Raw genomic sequence first — 23,284 nt, 5'->3', positions numbered from 1 at the left:
ACAGGAAGAGGTGGGGCTTTTAAATCCCTGGGCCCTTTAAATCGCTACCCAAACCCTGGGGCTCCCAGCGGCCGCTGCTACCCCAGAGCTCCAGCAGCGGGGCTCTGGCGGTGATTTAAAGGGCCTGTGGCTCCAGCCGCCGCTATCACAGCGGAACCCCGGACCCTTTAAATCGCCAGCCTGGGGAAGTTGCCCCCTGCCAGTACAGTGGGCTGTGTACCGACTCTTGCCAGTACGCCGGACCGGACCGGCTTACTTTCACCTCCACTGAATGCAAAGACTCCCAGTGCTAGCCTGCAGTGCTAATTTCTCTGAGAGGATCCACTGGGGGAGTGGGTCCCTGCTCCAGACTGTAGCTTAAAGCCCCAATTTAGCCTTATATATAAATAAGTATAACAAAGCTGCTGAACTCGCTCATCTAGCCTTCTCTCTGAACACGAGCGCTGCCAGGCCTCTCTCTTTAGGTATCTGCTTCTGCCCTGCTATATTTTTACTTCACTGGTAAACGAATTTGCCATTTTGGAAAGTACATCAAAAGCAAAAAAGCTGGCTTTTACATGAGGGGCTTAGCCAACTTTTCTTGAGCTGGTTTCATATTACTCTGGAGTGTCTTAGAACTAATGTGCATTTTCTAGGTAACAAGCCTCAGCACATATTAGTTGGCAACATTCTGAGGAGTGTCTATCCTTAATATTTCCTATCAACACAATCACTAAATATCAGGAAAATCATCAGATAAGGCAACATTAACATCAAGAGCAACTTCCACTTTACACCAAACATCATAATGCCCAAACATACTCGGACACCTCAGATCCACAATCAACTATCCTTAAATTCAAACATAGAACCAACCGAAGCGCATGTGTTTAGTTGCTTGCAATTCCACTTACAGTCTTAACTCAGTCTTTAGATACAGTACAGTATCTTCCACTTAGTTATAATTTTAGAGGCAAAGATTATAATATGTTCTTTCTCCATCAAGAGTAGAATTAAGGATGTACAGTATATTTGGTGAAGAGACAGAGCAATTGGATATGTGGACTGTAGGTCACATCTTTATTACCTGGTGTCAGAAATGAACTAAATCTTTTCAAAAACAGAGCAAATGGTTCCCTCAGTCTGGAAAAGAATTTAGCGGAGAACTGGCAGAGACAGTGGCAATGCTTCTGAACTTTTCTGGATGCAAGTGGAATAGAAGAGAAATCAGAGAAGGTGAAATCTGTCCAACTACTGTATGTGACAGGCACAAAGACATTACAGAGCTAAGACATGTCTACATGAGACAGTCACATTAATGTAACTTAACATGTTACTTTTTAAACCAATAAAAAGAGCTGTGGGGTCATTCTTATTTTGGTTTAAACCAGCCTTATTTCAGTTTAGTTTAAATCAAATCATAATCTACTTAAATTAAACTCAAATAAGAGTGTCTACACAGGGCTGTGCACCCATTTAACGAAATCAGTTTAAAGTCACACTTTAAGGTGAAACTGGTTCAACATCTGTATGCAGGCAAAGCCCAACAATAAAAATCCACTGTGAGGCTGAGGGGGACTGCAAACTGTTAGATAGATTCATTCAAAAATGCCTACAAGATTCCTGCAAGAATGTCACCTGGGAAAGGCAATTTCTGTTTTAAAGCAAAAGGTCACCTAGTAGGTAAGATCATTGACCATTATGTTACAAATCTATGTAACAAAGATGGCACATAAAAATGCTGGATTTTTTTTGCCATCTATCAATTGATATGCTTACCTTAGCATTTTCATTATTCTTTACACTTATTATATGGTGTACTTAAGGTAAGTAGCCAGGGTATGTAATTTATTTTGATTACACTTTATGTTAAAGGTTCCATTTATAAATAGCTTATAAAGGGTTAATAAATTATTTAAAGGTATTACTCAAGCATGTTACAGATACGAGTAGTGTGTATTTTAGGTGGTTGTAAGCACATAAGTAGTGTTATAGATTATTGAAAGCAATAATTATAAACAACCTGCTGGATTCTAACAATCTATAATTGAGTAACCATTTATTAAAACGTCTACTAGTCATTTATTAAGTCTTAATACACTTTTGATAAATGAAACCTTAATATAAAATGTGACCCCATTTTTAAAGATGGTCACTGACAATGACACATTTCTAATGGATACCAGAAACTGCAATCAAGCCTTGCTTTGAAAGCTGTCCTGAAATGTCTTTGTAGAAAATTTAATGCATTTTGTATATATGTGAAACACTAAACTTCAGGTACCACTTTTACATAAAGGATAGGTTTTCATACCTCTCTGGAAGGCAACTAAAGTGCAGGATTTAATTTGGCTCCTTAAGGAAATGGGCCAGATAGGCAGTGGAACCAGCCTAGTTCCATTGTGCAAGGAAGGCAGGGTACAGAGAGCCTGCAAAGGGATGTTCACTGTGGTGATTCTTTATATGCTGCAAAGGAGAGGCGTTGGGGCAGCATGAGTCATGGCTGGGAGTTCAGATCTGTGAATGCACTGATTGAACCGCTGCTGCCACAGAAGGGGTGCAGCCAGGGCCGGCTCCAGGGTTTTGGCCGTCCCAAGCAGCCAAACAAAAAAAACCAAACCAAACCAAAAAAAGCCGCGATCGCGATCTGCAGCGGCAATTCGGCGGGAGGTCCTTCGCTCTGAGCAGGAGTGAGGGACTGTCCGCCGAACAGCTGGATGTGCCGCCCCTCTCCGAAGTGGCCGCCCCAAGCACCTGCTTGGTAAGCTGGTGCCTGGAGCCGGCCCCGGGTGCAGCAACTGCTGAGGCTGCTGCTGCGGTAGTGGCTGCTATGGAAAGGCTCTATTACAATAGCATGGAAGAAGCATTCTGTCTCAAATGCCCACACCCGATCCCCACAATTCCCTGCCCTACCACCCCACACAAAGTCTATGACCTTGGGCCTAATGCACAAAACAGGAATTTTTTTCTTTAGAATTAAAAATGATTCATTTTTTGATGGGTTCTCAAGGTACTTTTTCACATAGTTACAGAGATACAGCAGACAGTACATCTAAGTATGTATATGTGAGCAAATCCAAAAAAAGCCTTTTAAAGTGCACTAAATGATTGAATCTGCACTTCAGAGAGGTGTAGAAATAACGTTCTATAGCACAGGCCACCAAGTATGGAACTGGGCCTTTTTATTTTTGCATTGTTGGTATTAGTGCTGTACAAGGGAAAATTTCATGACAAGTGAAATATCCAGCCTACTTAGATGTCATTCAGGTTACATTTATACTATGAGCTAGGTGTGCTGAGAATCACACCCCGTCTTAGGCCAGGTCTACATGACCACTTACTTCTGTATAACTTACGTCACTCTGGGATGTGAATAAGCCACTCCCCTTAGTGACTTAAGTTACACTGTACTAAGCAATGGTCTGGATAGCGTTATGTCGGTAGGTGAGATTCTCCCGCCATCGCCGATGACACAGGTACCGCCACTCATGGAGGTGGCTTTATTACGCTGACAGGAGACCTCTCTCCTGGCATAGAGCATCTTCACCAGACACACTATAGTGCAGTGCAGCTGTGCCGATGTAGAGCTTCTGGTATAGACTAGCCTATATTCACTCTAGCTTTAATTGCACTAGAGTGTTGCCACAGCACAGGCAGCGGCGAATGGCAGCTAGCTGCCCTGAGTATGTACCCACAGGGTCTAGGTGGTTTGTATTTGGGGCAGCTAGTCCAGTCTGCCTCTAGACATTGCCTGTGCTACTGTGGCTATGCTTCTATTTTGAGCTCACTGGCTCGATCCGAACTGGAGCGACATAGATGTAGCCTTAGTCTTAAATACTGCAGCCTTGTCAGGACTGCTAAGAGATGTATTTTCTACCTTGGGGTAACTAACATGCATTGAGCTGTCCCAAGGTAAAAATACAGTGAAGACCAGGCACTTTAGTTTTACTGAGAGGTAAACTCACTGAGGTCAGCCCCTGGAGGGGCATAGGGCTGTTTACGTCATGTAAAACCAAAGCGTCTGGTCTTCACTGTGTTTTTTATCTCAGGATAGCTTCTGCGTGTTAGTTACCTGAAGGTTAAAAAATGCATCTTTTTTAGCAGTCAAGACAAGATCTGTGTTACTTCTTGGAAGGCAACACTGTGGCAGGGCAGTTCAGCAACTGCAGATTTGCCTGGCAAAGAACTAAGCCAAGCACATTAGAAAAGTGACTTAACAGAATGTGTTAATGCTGTTTGCCAAGGGACAGGATTCCCGAAGGCAATCAAGAAAGAGCTGTTTCAAGGAAGAGGAGCCTCTTTATTTAGATTTTGGAAATCACTGGTCCCACAACACAATAACATTCCTCCGTTAAAGGACATTAATGAACTATCAATTCTCTCTTTGGCTTTCATTATGAGAAGCCAATCCATTTTGGTGTGTGGTGGCAGTGCATGTTAATGGATTAGGCAGTGTGATTTAGCAGACTGAACACAGGACTGAGATAGAGCAGCTACTGAATTCTCATCCCAGATCTCTGTGCGCTGCATGGCCCTGTTCAAGTCACTTACCCTCTCTGTTTCTCAATCTGCCCATTTGTAAAATGGAAATGATAGTACTCACTGTATATACCTCAAAGGGGTACTTCTGAAGATTAACCAGTTCATGTTTATTCACCCTCTGAAGGTAAATTGCTATATAGGGATTTATATTGTTTATTTACAAGTCACATTGAATCATAGAAATGTAGGGATGGAAGGAACCATAAGAAGTCATCTAGTGAGTCCATCCCCCTACATTGTGAGAACTTGGGTGAGTCATTTAATCTTTCTGTGTCTCAGCCCCCATTTGTGAAATGGACATAATAGGCTGCTGGTGTGCTGAGACCACTGACTAACATACCGGCTGGCGTTGCCTGATTGTTTCCTTTTCTGCCTGTCTGTAGCCATAAGCTCTTTGGGGCAGGGACCATCTGTTTATTCTGTGCCTGTGTGGCGCCTAGCACAATGGGGTCTTGTCTGTGACTAGTGCTCCTACGCGCTATAGCAATACCGATAATATATAATAAATAATTCCCTCCCCCCCACGGATATTTGTGAAGATAAATACATTAAAGATTGCAAAATGCTCAGACATTGCAGTGATGTGGCGTGATCAGTACCAGTGCAAGAACATTTCTTATAGATTTCAGTGATGTTCCTATGCAAAAAGAACTGGATTGGACCCTCTGTTAACCAATCATGAAGCATTTCCCATTATTAAGGGGGTGTATGAAATGGTTCAACACCTAATACAAACGCTAATACTTTCATTATTAATTTTAAATAGCCCCCCCCCCCCCACTATTTTTAACATTACACTGCAGTACTATGGACTTAAACATTGCAATATTATGCTAATACATGAGAATCCAAAAGTGAAGCTGACAGCTATTTAAAATTAGTATAAACAAATATTCCATTGGTAAATTTAGTCCAAACCAGCCATTTTCCAAACTGAGTGAAATGTAAACATAAACAAACAGCATAAATGATGATAAGAAAACTAGAAATTCATTGTTTAATTAGTAACATGACTAAGGAAGGGCTGATGACTTTATGAACAGCATTAGACTCTTGAACACAGCTAGTCATTAATCCTCCAAAAATGTTCTGCACTACACTCATTATTAATATAACTTACAAATTAAAAAAGGGTATTAATATTTTTATGGGTGATGATATAGTTTCAATTAGTAAGAATATGGTAGTTCTTATAAATTATTGTGATATACATTAATGTCCCAGGATTACTTTGCCTCTCTCAGTATCACATTTATTGCATAATTATATTCACTTGTTCACTTTCCATGAAGATCAATGTACCCACTTTTCCCTAGATTCCACAAAATGAAAAATAATTAAGTCACTAGGAATGTACAGATATAGGTACCAGCATGCATGAAGCCATGGACTGGCCTCTTACTAGAGCTGGACGAAAAAACGGTTACTCACCTTCTCGTAACTGTTGTTCTTCGAGATGTGTTGTTCATGTCCATGCCAAGCAGGTGTGTGCGCGCTGCATGCACGCAAGCCAGAAGATTTTACTATAGCAGCATCCAGAGGGTCGGCTTCGGTGCCCCCTGGAGTGGCGCCTTCATGGTGCTGTATATAGGGGCCAGCCGACCCTCCACACCCTCAGTTCCTTCTTGCCGATACTCCGACAGAGGGGTAGGAGGGTGGGTATTGGAATGGACATGAACAACACATCTCGAAGAACAACAGTTATGAGAAGGTGAGTAACCGTTTTTTCTTCTTCGAGTGATTGTTTATGTCCATTCCAAGCAGGTGACTCACAAGCCTGAATCTAGGCAGTGGGGTCAGAGGTTACTGCAGACTGGAGGACTGCGCGGCCAAAGGCAGCATCATCTCTTGTCTGGTGTGTGATGGCGTAGTGCGCCATAAAGATGTGGATTGAGGACCAGGTGGCCGCTCTACAAATTTCCTGCGTCGGGACCTGGGCCAGGAACGCAGCGGAAGAGGCCTGCGCTCTCGTGGAGTGGGCCGTGCTAGGCGGGGCTGGTATATTGGCCCGACTGTAGCACTCCCGGATGCAGGTTCTGATCCAAGCTGAAATTCGCTGTGACGTGACCAGGAGCCGTTTTATCCTGTCGGCCACAGCAACGAAAAGTTGGGTTGACTTCCTGAAGGACCTTGCCCTTTCAATATAGAAAGTGAGAGCCCTGTGAACGTCAAGGGAATGCAGCCTACGCTCCCTCACAGAGGAGTGTGGTTTCGGATAAAAGACCGGGAGAAAAATGTCTTGACCCATGTGAAATGGGGAAACCACCTTAGGCAGGAATGCTGGGTGCGGCCTGAGTTGGACCTTGTCCTTGTGGAAGACGGTGTACGGGGGTTCGGATGTTAGAGCTCTGAGTTCTGACACCCTCCGGGCTGATGTGATAGCCACCAAGAACACGACCTTATATGAAAGATATAACAGCGAGCACGAAGCCAGCGGCTCGAAGGGGGGCCCTGTGAGGACGGACAGGACCAAATTGAGGTCCCAGGCCGGGACAGGTTGACGGATGTGTGGGAACAGTCTGTCAAGGCCCTTAAGGAACCGCGTAACGAGTGGGTTCGCAAACACTGAGATGCCCCCCTCTCCCGGGTGGAACGCCGACATTGCAGCAAGGTGTATTCGAACCGTCGAGAGGGTCAGTCCCAGGTGTCTCAGATGCAGCAAATAGTCCAATATGAGAGGGACCAGGGTGAGCGAGAGAGCCTGGCCCCGTTGTGTGGCCCAGAGAGAGAAGCGCTTCCACTTGGCCAAGTACATGGTCCTTGTAGAGGGCTTCCTGCTACCCAGAAGGACCTGCCTGACCTAATGAGAGTATTGCAACTCCACCGGGTTTAGCCATGGAGCATCCAGGCTGTAAGGTGGAGTGACTCCGGGTTCGGGTGAAGCAGGCGACCGCAATCCTGTGTGATCAAGTCCGGGAGTAGGGGCAACCTGAGTGGCACCCGCATAGACATGTGCAGGAGAGACGTGTTCCAGTGCTGGTGCGGCCACGCCGGAGCGATCAGGATGACCCGAGCGTGATCTCTGCGGGCATTGAGAATTACTCTGTGAATCATGGGAATCGAGGGAAAGGCGTAAAATAGCCCGTCTGTCAAAGAGAGGAGAAAGGCATCTGTTAGGGATCCCGGACTGCGTCCCCTGAGGGAGCAGAATTGGTGACACTTCCTGTTCTCGGTGGAGGCAAACAGGTCTACCTGGGGATGACCCCAGAGCCGGAAAATTGAGAGAACTATATCCCAGCGGATAGACCACTCGTGACCCTGGAACGAACGGCTGAGTGCGTCCGCAAGCCTGTTTTGCGCCCCCGGGAGGTACGATGCTGTCAGATGAATTATGTTCTGTACGCAGAAGTCCCATAATGCGAGGTTTTCCCGGCAAAGGGGAGAGGAGCGAGCACCACCCTGTTTGTTGATATAGAACATCGTTGGAGTATTGTCCGTGAGGACAGAAATGCATCTGCCTGCCAGCTGGGATTTGAAGGCTATGCATGCGAGGCGCACAGCTCGTAATTCCCTGACATTGATGTGGAGCGAAAGATCCTCTCATGACCAAAGGCCTTGGGTTCTGAGGTCACCCAGATGTGCAACCCATCCCCGATCTGATGCATCCGTTACCGGGGAGAGGGAGGGCTTGGGGTCGAGGAAAGGAACTCCTGCGCAGACCACCCCCGGGTCGAGCCACCATTGAAGGGAGTCCAACACCTGCCGAGGTAACATCACCACCGATTCTAGGGAGTCCCTGACTGGCCGATAAACCCGTGCCAACCAAGACTGGAGTGGGCGCAGTCTGAGTCTGGCGTGTCTCACCACGTAGGTACATGCTGCCATGTGCCCTAGTAATTTGAGGCAGCTTCTTGCTGTGGTGGTGGGGTAACGTTGGAGGCTGAGGATAATGTTGGATATAGTCGGGAATCTGGCGTCTGGGAGATATGCTCTGGCATATGTCGAGTCCAGAACCGCTCCCATGAATTTGATTTTTTGGGTTGGAGATAGCGTGGACTTGGCCTCGTTGAGTAAGAGGCCGAGCTCGAGGAAGGTTTGCCTGGCAAAGACCACCTGAGCCTCCACTTGCGCCCTGGACCTGCCCTCGATGAGCCAATCGTCCAGGTAGGGAAACACCTCGATCCCGTGCCTGCGTAGGAAGGCAGCCACGACTGCCAGGCACTTCGTGAAGACCCTTGGGGCTGCTGACAGACCAAAGGGCAGAACTGTAAGTTGTAGATGAGCGTTTCCCATGAGAAACCTGAGGTAACACCTGTGCCGAGGGATTATCGCAATCTGAAAGTATGCGTCCTTTAAGTCAAGGGCGGCATACCAGTCTCCTGGATCCATGGAAGGAATGATGAAGGACAGGGAGAGCATGCGGAACTTGAGCTTCTTCACAAACTTGTTGAGACCGTGCAAGTCTAGAATGGGTCTGAGGCCCCCTTTCGCTTTCAGTATTAGGAAATATCGAGAATAGAAGCCCTTGCCCCATAGCTCCTGAGGAACCTCCTCTACTGCCCCTGATGTGAGGAGGGACTGAACTTCTTGAAGTAGAAGTTGCTCGTGAGAAGGGTCCCGGAAGAAGGATGGGGAGGGGGGCTGGTGGGGCGGGAGGGAGGAAAACTGGATAGAATATCCCTCCTTTACCGTGCGAAGCACCCAAGCATCGGACGTGATCCGGGCCCACGCACGATAGAAGGGGGACAGACGTGACGAAAAGGTAAGGCTGGTAGGATCCAGAGTTCTGACCGGTAGGTCGTCCTCGACCGGGCCATCAAAATGGTGGTCTAGGCCCCTGTGTAGGCCTTGGTTGGGTAGAAGACTGGCCGAAGGGCTGCTGTTGTTGCCTCCTCCTGCCCGTCCTTGAGCTTCTGCGCAAGGCATCCCCTCGATTTTGAGGTTGGTATGGCCAAGGGGCCTGCGATGGCCTAAACTATCTACACTGAGTGACAGGGGTGTGGAGGCCAAGTGAACGGAGAGTGGTCAGTGAGTCCTTTACGCTATGAAGCCTCTTATCGGTTTTCTCCGAGAAGAGCGTGGGCCCTTCGAAAGGGATGTCCTGGACCATTTGTTGGACCTCGTGAGGGAGGCTGGACACTTGAAGCCAGGCTCCATGCCTCATGACCAGACAAGTCGCCAACGTGTGTGAAGCTGAATCGGCCGCGTCCAGGGCCGCCTGTAGGGAAGCCCGGGTAATCAATCTTCCCTCCTCAACCAGGGCTGAAAACTCCGTTCGCGACTCCTGCGGAAGGAGGTCCATGAACCTAGACAAAGCCGAGCACGTGTTGTGTCCATACCAGCTCACTATGGCTTGCTGATTGGCAATGCGCAACTGCAGGCCCCCCGTTGAATAAACTTTGCGCCCAAACAGATCCAACTTTTTGGCCTCTCTATTTTTAGGCGTAGCCCCCTGAAAACCCTGGCATTCCCTCTGGTTGGCGGCATCCACCACTAGGGAGTCCGGGGGAGGGTGTGTATAAAGATGTTCATAGCCCTGGGTTGGAACGAAATATCGCCTCTCAGTCCTTTTGGCCGTAGAGGCCAGTGAGGCAGGGGTTTGCCACAAGGTGCGGGCTGTGTCCGTAATGGTCTTTATGAGAGGTAGGGCTACCCTGGATGGGCCTGACGAGGTCAGGATATCAATCACCGGATCCGTGTCCACCTCGATCTCCTCAGTCTGGATCGAGAGGCTTTGGGCTGCTCGAGTAAGGAGTTGTTGGAGGATCCTATTGTCCTCCAGGGCCGGTGCCGCTGAAGTTCCCGCTACTGCCTCGTCCGGAGATGAGGAGGAAGAGATCCCTTGAAGAGGGCCTTCATCTAGCCCCTCTTCCTCTACGAGGGCCTGCAGCACACGGTACTCAGGCTGCGCGGCCGGTGCAGACTCGGGATGTGGCACCGCGGCCAGTACCGGGGTCGACACCGAGTGACGAGGCGTGCTAGGCAGTGTCTGCGGTGTTGGAAGGAAGGTCCCCGTCGGTGCCGTTGTCTGGCTAGGCGGTGCCGTGTCCCTTTGTGGCACACTCCTGTTAGACGGTGGTGCCGGTGGTGGCATTAGCGGCGGTACCGCGGACGTCGAAGAGACAGATACGGCTCATGAGCGGGGTCCGTATGCCTGACCCACTGACTGGTGGTAGGCCCACGGCGCCCAGAACGGCCACTGGGGGGGCGGTTGCCACTGCTGCTGCTGCCGCTGTGATGGGTATGGCTGGGCACTCGTACGCGAGGACGATCGCCTACTTCTCGATCTGTTAGAGCGGTACGAGTCCACCTCCGAGTCCGAAGTTTCCGAGTAGGAGAACATAGGAGGCGCGGTACCCACTGTCGCCGTAGAGGCGTGCTGTCTGCACCGGTGCTGCAAGAGAAGTGCGGCGCGGGGAGCGCGGCGAGAGCAATGCTGGTTGACCCCTAGATTGATAATGGGGCCGAGCAGTAGCCGGAGGTTCTCTGCACCAGTGCGGCGACGCCAGCACCAGGAGGTTCAAGAGGTCTCAGGTGGCCTCAAACGCCTCCAGCGTCGATGGGAGGCGCACTTCCTCCATCGTGTCCGGGGATCTAGGCTTTTCCAGACTCGACCGTACCCTCTCTGGGGCGGGAGTCAACGGGATGGCCGGATGGGTCTGTGGCACGAATTGTCCTGTAGTAAACTTGGACGGCACAGGCCCTTTAGAGTCCCAGTGTGGAGAACGATCCCTCACCAGCCTGTTCTTTTTAACCGGCACTGGCGATGGGGAACGGTGTTTCATAGAGGACGGTTTCTTGTGTGCTGACTCTCTCCGGTGCCGGGGTTTGGTGGCCTTGGCCTCACGACTCATCTCCGGCACCGGAGCACTGCGCACCGAGGATGAAGTGCTTGGTGCCGTCTCAGTAGGCCCGGGATCTGATTGCGGCTGCAGGGCCGCCTCCATTAGGAGGACTTTAAGTCTCTGCTCTCTATCTTTGAGAGTCCTGGGGCGAAAAGCCCTGCAGATACTGCACCTGTCTTTTTGGTGGCTCTCGCCTAGGCACCTCAAGCATGAAACATTTCATTTCATTCCGGTTGTGTTTTATGCTTTTTTGTGTGTTTTGGGGTTAAATATAGCTATCAAAACAAAATGCTTTCAGTTTTCATAATTTGTTTTTCTCCATTATTATTCAGTCAAAACTATTTGCAAATCATTTGATCTGAATTTACCAAAAAAAAAAAAAAAAAGGTGCCCAAATGTCTCTGTGAGGGATTCTGAAAAGTCACATAATTATGAGCAGTCACATAACATTGCTATTGTTAATGACACAGGCCCTTTACCCTGCCATCTGATCCATGAAAATGGGTCCCTGTACCCTCCTTATTGACTTCAATTGGGGCTTTTTACAGGCTTACATGTCCACTGCCATGGATCACGCGGCAGGATCAGAGCTGGAGCCGTAGTGCATAGTTTATTTTGTTAAATGTTATTGTCTAACAGGATTTGGATAGTTAAATAAGTTTAATGAAAATATTAAAGTAGTACTAGAAGTCAGTAGGATCCAAAGAAAGAACCTTTGCTTTCCTCCCATCTTTTCAAGTCTGCTAGGAATGGAAAAAAAGTCTTGTAAGAGCTTCTGGCTCCACATCATTCACTAGAAGCTCCAACTTACTAAAATGCCTAACTTTCTGTTCCCTGCTGAAACGCTAAGACCCCAATCCTGCAGGGTGTTGATGGCCTCTTGGGAACAACTAAACTATCTAACAGAAATTAAGGGTGGCTCAGCAACTTGCAGGATCAGTCCCATCATTTCCAGCTTGCCTTCCTGATTTTTTTTGAAACACAGTTACAATATTAGGAAGTCTCTCCTTCAACTACATGCACTCAAATACATTGCATATCTTATTTATTTATACATGCATGCATACATGTACACATCAACAAAGAGGATACCCCAGTCGAAACTAAGTCATTTTCCTCATCCTCCTTCCTGAAGACATATAAAGAACAAAGAAAAAAATGTCAAGGTGGTTACCATGCTAACAATTTATGATCTAATATCTCTCTGTCACTAAAACTTTCCATGACTCTGTTGTAACAGCAAAGCACTCCTGAAGATTTAAACCAATAATAAGCCAATGGTACAAGCTGATGTGGTGCTTTTTTAAATCCAATTGACCTTTGTCAAGGCAAAAGAGGAATACTTGACATTTTGCTCAAAATAAAGAAAACATAATTTAGCAATTTTCATCCAGTTGTGGTTAGCTCCAGCTTCACAATTGCTCAGCTCTTTCCAGACACAAATGATTTGCAGCCTCGCATGTGTTGGAAAGACAGTTTCCTGAGAGACTTTTTATTAAGTGCTTCTATTCAGATCTCAAGTTTAATGGCTGACATTTTCTTCTTTGGGGGAAAAAATATTCCTTAAAAATGTCAACATGAATAGCCAACATTAGTGGCGTTAGACATTAAAGAACTGATTTTCAAACAAAAGAGCTATGTATGTTATATACCAAAATTCACTCACAATGCTATGTCTAATTGGTGCCCACTAAGGGCTCGATCCTAGGGTCATTGAGGGCAATAGCAATGTTCCCAATTACTTTAATGATGCAAGAACAGGGTCTAAATGAGCATTTCTGCACATGAACATTTAGGCTATAGAGCTATCTACTCATTTATGCATGTAAATACTGAATTTGAGAGTGCAATTTTGGTAAAGCATTAATTGTGTGCCTAACTTTGAAAATCAGGCCCTAATCTCTCCTCCCCCTCACTCTATAGCCTACCTGTTTGCACTGGAAAACTAAACTCTTTGTAACTGAACAGGTTGTATTGAATTAGTTTAAGATGAAGCAATTCATCACATCCTCACTTATGCTAAAGTGGATAACGATTCTTGCAAGTTTGCCCCACATCCACACTAGCACTATTCTAAACAGCATCATTTGCAACCTCTGTGGGTACATATCCCATAGTTCCCAGCACATCTTTCAGGAACAGTATATTCTGGAAGATTTTGAAAGACCTCCGGTGCATTGTGGGATGGTAGTGGGAGGACCAATATTCATGCTGTCATGAAATCAGGTCAGATTGAATCAGCTTTGACTGGTTCTTAACCCTGCTGAATATGTAGTCTATTCCAAATGGTTCTTGGAGCTCTTTCCAGTGTGCTTGCGAAATGTTTTACAAGAGTTTAACCTGTTAAACTAGTTCTTAGGACGGCAAATTTTCCCAGTGTGAGCAAGGCCTACATGTCCTATTTGTCTTTTGTTATATAAGTGAGGCACTCACTGTCAAGTTTCTGATAATTTAAATTAAAAATAAAATTTATCAGCTATTTCCCCAGTTTAGTGCCTGATATTGATACTGTTGCTTCCAATTCCTTTGTGTCTGTATTGTTTCTAACTCATGATTTTATCATAAGTTTTGCAATATTTGGTGTTTTTCTTAAAGCCCCATTTCCTAGATTTTGATTACATGAGAATCTGCTTTTTTTTTTTTTTTTAGTAAATAAGTTTCTAGTCCTCATGGTTGCAAAAAGCCTGAAAATATAAATTCTAAAGGATCCAACCCCAATTTTTTTTTTAAATCTCATGATTTTTAAGCCAGCCTCATTATTTCTGATTCATGAGTTTTTGAATGCTTGACAATATTTATCTCCTAAGACAGTGGCTTTATAAAATTTACCCAGGAATTTTTAAATTGGAATTTTAGGACAAGCCACAGTCTGTTCTATGAAGTACACGTTTACTGAATTATTTCAGTCAGGGTGACAGGGTAGTTATCTGATCACCTGGGCTGTTAGTGTTTGTGGAAGTCATAATGCCTCCATGGTCCTATGGAGCTTACTGTACAGTGCTCAGTGATAGAGCTTGTCATTCTCTCACCCTGTACATGCCTGTTCTTCAACCAAATTATGGTTTGATCTCTAGGTTAGAGAAGGGTCCCTTTATAGCCATTCCCCTCTAATGCACCCATGTACACCCTGGCATAATTTAGGTCTTAGATCCTCTCAACATCCTGGTGAAATATGTATTATGTAAGTTCTATAGGTGAGAAATTGAGGCACAGAGCGGTCAAATGATTAAGTTCACACAGCAAGTCGGTGACACAGCTGGGGAAAAAAATTGAACACACGATCCCAAGTCATTTGAAGTGCAAATGTTCCCTTCCAATGTAATGACACACACTTTTGTTGTTGTTAACATACTGTATGATACTTATTATTGCTACTACTTCTCCAAAGCGATAGGGAATCCCCGTGCTCTTTTGCACCCCTCACTTTAAGGCAGCTTTCCTAATGATGTATTACTGTACAATGCGTCAAGAGGACTTAAAGGTAGATGCTCAAGGCTGAAAAGCTTAAAATATAATTTAACAGTTGGATTTTTAAAAAATGTATATTCCTTTTATTATTCACCCATTTGCTGAATTTTTATAAGCACATATCTCTTGAAATACTCAAAAGGTCTGGGTCTGTTCCCAACATTAAAAGAGAAAAGCAGAAAAGGACAGACATCATGGTATGTATGCACTTGTGAATTTAATATGGTGAAGATACCTAGTACCTTGGGCTCATTTTGTATATGAGTGAACAAATTGGATTTTTTCCTCCAATGTTGCAGCCTTTGTTTTTTGGAAGGGAGTGATTTATTTTTAGGATCAGGAGGAGGATTGTAAAGTGTAAGTTAAGTTTTAGACTTGTCAGCCAGGATTCAGTCCCTATAAATACACATTCCTGTGTCCATTTTTTGGCAGGTGAATTATCTTTCACTAGTCTGTCTGTTTTTACCTGTGATGCTTTCTGCAGCAGGGTTTCATATATGTAACACATCTGACATCAAGTGTTCCTGTTTGGGTTGCCTCTTTTTCGAATGAAATGGTTGTTTGATTTATATCATTGTGTAGCAGTCAACAAAAAAGACTGGTATGAGTGATGTCAACAAAAAGTAATAAATCAAAATGTACTAAATGGGACCTTTAACCACTGAAGATTCCACTATTTATTCCAAAATAGTGATGCACTGGAGCAGGAAAGAGCAAGTCACAATGGGAGCTTTGCATATACAATGTATTTAAAAAGTTAATACGCTCAACACTCCTCTCCTCATGTTCGAGAAAAAATAAATGGGTAATGGTATGTGCTGCAAGATTACTGTCTATAAAGGGTCTGTTCCTGTGAATGAATGAGATATTGCACAGTGATTCTCAAGAAAATAGAACAAAACCTTTCTGAAGATAAACACGTGCATTTTATTGAATGCAACAGTCTATTAAATCTCAATAGTTAAATAAATGAATTCTCTAACTACTCAGTTATAGCTTAGAGGGCTCATATCTTTGTCAAAGACAAATATACTTGCCTGATGTCATGTCACATTTTCAATTTAAGAAGTTGCAAGGTTGATTGACAGACTGAGTCTGTCTCACTTCTTTATTTTTCCTCTCTCCATAACTGCATAATGGACATAAGCAAGCCAATAGAAGCTTTTGACTGGGTAGAACTTAGTTCTTAGCCTGACATTTTGTCTTTAGTTGAAAGTTTAAAAAAAAAAACAGAGCATTTTAGTATTTCTTCCCCCACCCCAAGTGTTCGGAACTACAGTGTGTATTATTTTATGCATTTTCTTTATCATACAATCAGCCGCAATGGTTTCGCTCATAGATACAAGCCATTCCCTTCTGACTCAGGCTCCAATATAAAATTTCTAAATCAATAAGACTATCATAGAAAAAGGCATAATCCTCCATGAACTTATCTAGTTCTTTTTTTAAAACCCAGTTATACGTTTGGCCATCACAACAACCCATTGTAATGAGTTCCACAGGTAAAGGAACTTGTGTGAAAAAGTACTTCCTCCTATTTGCATTAAACCTGCCGCCTATTAATTCATTGGATGTCCCTGGTTTATGTACTGTGTAGAAAAGTATATAATACTTTCTATTCACTTTTTCCACATCATTCATGATTGTATAGACTTCTATCATATCCTCTCCTAGTCATCTCTTTTCTAAGATGGACAGCCTTTATCTTTTTCGTGTCTTCTCATATGGAAGCCACCCTTGATCATCTTTGATGCCCTTCTCTGAATACTGCATAACATATCTGTTTTGAGACTGGGTAATCAGAACTAGATGCAGTATTCAAAGTGTTCAAGGGCACACCATGGATTAATATAGAGGCATTATGATACTTCTCTTATTTTCTATGCCTTTCCTAATAGTTCATAACATTCTGTTATCCTTTTTGACCGCTGTTGCACATTGAACTGAAGTTTTCAGAGAACCATCCACGTTGACAAGATATTTTTCTTGAGTGGTAATAGCTAATTTAGAATCCATCATTGTATATGCCTAGAGATTATTTTTTCCAAGATGCATTACTTTGCACTTATCAACACTGAATTTCATCTGCCGTTTTGTCGCCCAGTCACTCAGTTTTGTGACTCTTTGCAGTCAGCTTTGGGCTTAACTATCTTGAACAATCTTGTATCATCTGCAGACTTTGCCACTTCACTGTTCACTCCCTTTTCCAGGTCATTAATGAATATGTTGAACAGCACAGGTCCCAGTACAGATCCTTGGGGAATCCCACTGTTTACCTCTCTCCATTGTGAAAATGGACCATTTATTCCCATCCTTTGTTTCCTATCTTTTAACCAGTTACTGATCCATGAGAGGACATTCCCTCTTATCGCATGACAACTTAGTTTGCTTAAAAGCCTTTGCTGAGGGACCCTGTCAAAGCCCTTCTGAAAGTCCAAGTACACTATATTGACTGGATCACCCTTATCCACATGGCTGCTGACAAGCCTCAAAAAATTCTAATAGACTGATGAGGCATAACTTCTCTTTACAAAAGCCATGTTGACTCTTCCCCAACAAATCACATTTATCTACGTGTCTGATAAATCTGTTCTTTATTATAGTTTCTAATTTGCCCAGTACTGAAGTTAGGGTCACCAGCCTGTAACTGCCAGGATCACCTCTGGAGTCCTTTTTAAAAATTGGTGTTACATTAGCTACTCTGCAATCATCGAGTGCAGAAGCTTGTTTTAGTGATACATTACAAACTATAGTTAGTAATTCCGCAATTTCATATATGAGTTCCTTCAGAACTCTTGGATAACTATTATTAGTTTTCCAGTAGGGGATGGTATAGTATGATAGCATGCTTACGTACAGGGTAATGTCTAAGAATGTGGAGAACTGTCCTTTCAGGAAGTACTTGATAGGAGAAGACAGCATACGTGATGGAAGGAATAAAACCTGAACGTTTCACCAAACTATCTTTTCATGCTTCAACATTGAACATGGTGTTAATAGTGGGACAGTTGGTCACTTTCTACTCAAGTGGTTCCCCATCCTTGAACATACTGGTTAAACTTTTCACATGCACACACTATTGAAAGACATTTCTTTTCAATTTGGATGCATCTTTGTTCCATTAAGGCAAAAGCATGACTGTCCCTTTGATAGAAGTGAGGACCCATGCCCTGTCTCACTAGCACCTTTCTTTGTCCACATAGTAGTATTTCAGGATTGGATAGTTGGTCAGAAGCTCCTTGATGGCTGTATCATGCTGAAGTAAATATGTCCATACTGCATCCTTGTTCAGTAGTTACCTCAGGGGTTCATGCACATCTGAGAGGCTTAGAAGTAATTTTGTCAGATAGCTTACAAATCCTATTAGTCTATGAATTGATTTAATATCTTTAGATGTGAATACCTTCTGCACTGCTTTTAACTTTCTGGTATCAGACCACAGCCCTTACGAGGTCAGCAAGTATCCCATTATTATTATTATTTGTATTACCACAGTGCCTCAGGACATAGACCAGAATCTCATTGTGTTAGCCACTGTACAAACAGAACAAAAAGACTGTCCCTATGCAGTAAAACACAATTTCATTTTGTTTTAATTCAATTTTAGATTTACTTATCTTGCTCTTTCAAGCAGACGGATAAGGTTGTGGTCATGATCTGTCCCAGCTTCTGTCATACATGCATACATTACAATGTCATCAGCTATGATGCTAATCCCTATGACTCCTGTCAGTACCTCTTGCTGGTGGCATTGACATTCTTCCACTGCAAGTTTGACTCCAAATGGCAGTCTCAACTATCTGTATCTACCTGATGGTTTCCAAAATGTAGTATGGCAGCTGCTTATCAGTAACACTTGCCAATATCTGCCTTTGCAATCAAGTGCTGAGTATATTTTTGCTTTTGTCATGGCAGGTAATATTTCTCCAGTTGCAGGGATTTGGTTGTGAGATTTTTCTAGAGCTTTGTTTAAACTGCGTTGGTCTATGTAAATGAATAACTTGCCTGGCTTCTCAATGGCTACCCAACTTGTGGGCTCTGTCACTTTCACAATGATACCTTCTTTCTCCATTTGCTATATTGCTTCCATTACTTTTTTCCTTTAGTATAATGGGCACTGTGCAAAGCCCAGTGGCTAAATCATTTTATCTATTTTTTGGTGAAATGTTCTGGAAGACACCCCAGCCCTTCAAAAACATCCTGGTAACTTTTAGCAGCTTTGCTGCCAAAATGCCACAGTGCGTTATCTGCTCTGGATATATTTACTGTTTTGCTTGTATGTCTATTGTGTACAACATTTGTCCTGGGTTTAATGTCACTGGATTCATGTATTCACTTGTTTTACCTGAGAGCAGTGGGTTTTTGATGTGGACACAGTGGCAAAATGAGGACAGACACATGCATGGAATTAAGCAGCAGGTCACAACTTATATTAAACTTTAACATAGGGAAGAGGCACTACCTGCCCATCACCCAAACTCTCCTACATCTCCTTACCACATAACCCATAATGTGGAGCAGGCTCTCCTCAGCCTACCCACCAGGACTCAGCTCTCTTTGAGGGATACACCACCCTCCTGTGAAGGGGACTGAGGGTGCAGCTTGGAGGGGACCTTTTCTGTGAGGGTCTCAAGGTCTGACCTCACCCCGCAAAGGCCAGAAGGTCTCACCCCATCCCATGAGCCCAAGGCCCATCAGCAAAATCCCAGATCTTTTACCTCTGGGAACTGTTCATTTTATTCTCTTAGCCACACTGGAAACTGCCCGCAAGTTGTGACGAATAAACAATTACATCCCAGTACCTCAGTTAGATACTAAGGGCATTCCTACTTAACCCACTGTGGCTTCAAGGTGCTGCAAGGAAGGCAAAAAACTCCCTGGTCCCCTGAGAGAAAAAATTCCTGACTGACCCACTAAATGGGCGATTGGCTAGACCCACAGCATGTTAGGCTGGGTTCCCAATCCTAGTTCAGGTGGTGGTGGTGGGGCTGCTGGAACAGAGCCAAAAGAGCTCTACATGGCCCCCATGTCAGGTTAAATCCTGGGAGCTGGGGAATGCTGGCCAGTCAGCATCCCTATCCCTCACTGTGAAAGACTCCCAGGGGCAGGAGCTACCTATTGTCCTTTGATGAGTGTCTCTTCTGGTGCTGCTAGGACTGTTCCCCTTTTACCACTGGCCTCATCAAGTTCTCCCGCCTGTTAATGCAGGCAGGTGGCATTTTTCTGATAGTACTACCTGAAATTTTAGACGGTATACTTTTCCTTGGTATTCTGCTTGTAACTTACATTGTCTTAGTGGTACAATGACCTCTGTTTTCAGGTATATTTCAAGTGACTACATGAACCCAATGACAGTGTATAATTTTAGTTTGACTTTGCTTGGTTGGAACGTCACTTACTTCTCTTGCATAATGCTGAGGAAATCTTTGTAGCCTAGCAGTCACTGATACCTTACTGTCTATTTGGCATTTGACTTCCTGTTTGCTTGTGTGCTGCTGCCTTGTCTTTGTATCTGGTGCTAGACTAGTCTGAGCTTTAAAAAAACATTTATTTGGGGGGTTAGGAGAGGCATTAATTTTCTAATCATTCCTTGCTTCCTCAATATGGTGCTTTCTCTCCCCCCACCCCCCGCCCCTTTGCTTTTCTTGTCTGCAAGCTTTGGAATAATGATTTCTCTTGGTACAATTATTGCATATGACTGCATGCACAAGGCATTTTCCATTATCATGTTTTTCTCCACAGTATTCACAGGTCTTCCTTTGTGTTTTGTTTGTCTCTTCCACTTCATGCATTTGCCTTTGCAAAATTTTCGTATATTTTTTCTTATATTTTCATATTTTCCTTGTGCTGCTTAGTGAATTATTTTTTGTGTATGCTCCACTTATGCTCTGCATTTGGACATGAGCTTGCTCACTGGCTTTGCACATGTGTTTAGCTCTTGGTAGAGCTAGGAGTGGGTGCTCGGAGCATTCTCATTTGAGTTCTTGCATCTTTGTCCCTATTACTAATTTAACATGAATTACTTCATCTTTTATTATTTGATAATCGCATGATTTTGCACAATTTGGCAATAAACTGATTTCTCCAGGTTTTTCACTACACTTGTTGAAAAGACACCTTTTGCATATGACATTTTTTCTGGGTGGAAAGCTTGAACACTGAACTGGCAGAACCACTTAATCTGCAGTCTGTCTTCAGAGAAAACACCCATCATGGCTTAATATGTTCAAGTTGCCACACGACATTAGCTACAATGCTCACAAAAACAATGGGATAGTTCCCCAATCTTGACTTGATTTACCATACACAGACTAGGGTTACCATACGTCCGGATTTTCCCGGACATGTCCGGCTTTTTGGACTCCAAATCCCCGTCTGGGGGGAAATCCCAAAAAGCCGGACATGTCCGGGAAAATCGGACATCTGGCCGGGGGCTCGGGGGCCTGGCCGGCGGTGCCGGGCCGGGGGCTCGGCCGGCGGTGCTCGGGGGGCCCGGGGCCGGGCGGCTCGGCCGGCGGTGCTCGGGGGGGGGGCCCGGGGCCGGGCGGCTCGGCCGGCGGTGCCGGGGGGGGGGGGCCGGGGCCGGGCGGCTCGGCCGGCGGCTCGGGTGCCGGGTGCCGGGCCGGGGGCTCGGCCGGTGGTGCTGGGGGGGCCCGGTGCCGGACCGGGCCGCGGGGCTCGGCCGGCGGCTCGGGTGCCGGGCCGGGTGCCGGCGGTGCTCGGGGGGGCCCGGTGCCGGGCCGGGCCGGGGGGCTCGGCCGGCGGCTCGTGTGCCGGGTGCCGGGCCGGGTGCCGGCGGTGCTCGGGGGGGCCGGGTGCCGGGCCGGGAGCTCGGCCGGCGGTGCCGGGCCGGGCCGGGGGCTCGGGGGACGGGCTGGGGACCTGCGGTGCCGGGGGTGGGCCGCGCCTCCTCCCCCCCCCCACACACACACCCACCCACCCACACCCCCTCACACACACACACACCCCCTTACCTGCTTCAGGCTTCCCGCGACTCAAATGTTCGCGGGAAGCAGGGGAGGGGGCGGAGACTTTGGGGAGGGGGCGGGGTTGGGGCGGGGCTGGGGGCGGGGCTGGGGCCCCTTTAAAGTGTCCTCCTTTTGGAGGCACTAAATATGGTAACCCTAACACAGACCCAATCCGTTGACTATAGTAGGAGTGGTATTGGGCCCAAAATGTTACAAGTAGACTGGTCTGGAATTTTCTGATGAAATGTATTTTCACTGAAATCTAAACTGTTTGCAGGAAAGGGTCAGTTTTGACAAATCCAATTCACACTACTGATTCATGTTGGTAACAAAAACCTAAATTAAAGAAAAGGCAACAGGATTCCTGAAAAATAAAAACCTGCTACAATAAATATTTGTTATGGTTAAGGACAGTTTCACTTAAGGAGACTCTTTATAAATAGTCCTGCTTCTTTCTTGCTCTGCAATCACTCAAGATATTGAAGGGTCCCTACCTTACAAGCACACTGGGAGAGCAAGAAGCAACATTTTGTTTATTACAGTGAGATCTATCACTCTGAGGAAGCTAAAATTTACTGGCACTGGAGTGAATATTTATATCCATCCTAAAGTAGGATTAACCAGCTGTACCAGAAATATTAGCCAGGTGGCAACCTTAATTGAGCCCCATCTTTTAAGATTGGTTGCAGGATGCAGCCTGCCTGCTAGGTCCTATGCACCACCTCTGTGAAACTCACTCTCATGACTCATATAAAGCACTCTGTGGCATACCAAGGCCAGAATATACCTGAGCTCATGAGGTATGTCTACACTGCAATTAAAAACCTGTGGCTGGCCTATCAGCTGACTCGGGCTAAGAGGCTGTTTAATTGCAGTGTAGATGTTGCGGCTCTGGCTGCAGCCTGAGCTCTGGGACCCTCCCACCTTGCAAGATCCTAGAGCCCGAATGTCTACACTGCAATTAAACAGCCCTTTAGCCGAAGCCTGAGTCAGCCGGCATGGGCCAGCCCTGGGTTTTTAACTGCAGTGTAGACATACCCCTGGAGTCCACCAGAGCCATCTGAATCCCCTAGCAGATTTTAAATGTGGCATGGGTGACAAAGGGTTTTCAAAGACTAGCTGGAAGGAAGGTGCCAATGGCAAATTCATGGAGAAAGGAGGAAGTCAGGGTCTGAGAAGTTGCACAGATAAAACAATGCACCTATTGGGAAGATATGAGGAGTTAGCCTCTAAATACATTAAGGACCTGATCCAAAGCCCATTGTAATAAATAAAAAGATTTCTACTGACTTCACTGAGCTTTGTATCAAACCCTATAACAGCACATACAAATATTAAAAGAACTAATTATTTATTCAAACAATCCCATTAATCATTTGAAAAATACAAGAATCATTTATATTACTGTAACTGTGCAGGACAGCCTGTGTGATCCCAATTCTTTCATTCAATGACAAGCAATTTAAATACCAGCTTAATTTCCCCTTCCTGACCCTGATGAGCATATTGTGAATATTCTTCTTAGCCAATCAAATGCATAAA

General features: G+C 45.2%; 1 protein-coding gene and 1 long non-coding RNA gene across 8 annotated transcripts in view; one reads left to right on the top strand and one right to left on the bottom strand.

Annotated features, from left to right (window-relative positions):
- The window catches only part of ADGRV1 (adhesion G protein-coupled receptor V1), a 443,810-nt gene that overhangs the window by 30,638 nt on the left and 389,888 nt on the right, over positions 1-23,284 (bottom strand). The window lies entirely within an intron of this gene.
- The window catches only part of LOC101943445 (uncharacterized), a 142,699-nt gene that overhangs the window by 9,386 nt on the left and 110,029 nt on the right, over positions 1-23,284 (top strand). The window lies entirely within an intron of this gene.

This window comes from Chrysemys picta, chromosome 6 (genome assembly GCF_011386835.1).
Source record: "Chrysemys picta bellii isolate R12L10 chromosome 6, ASM1138683v2, whole genome shotgun sequence".
Classification (NCBI taxonomy): domain Eukaryota; kingdom Metazoa; phylum Chordata; order Testudines; family Emydidae; genus Chrysemys; species Chrysemys picta.
Note: the sequence above shows the minus strand (reverse complement) of the source record. Positions and strands in the feature narration are given on the sequence as shown.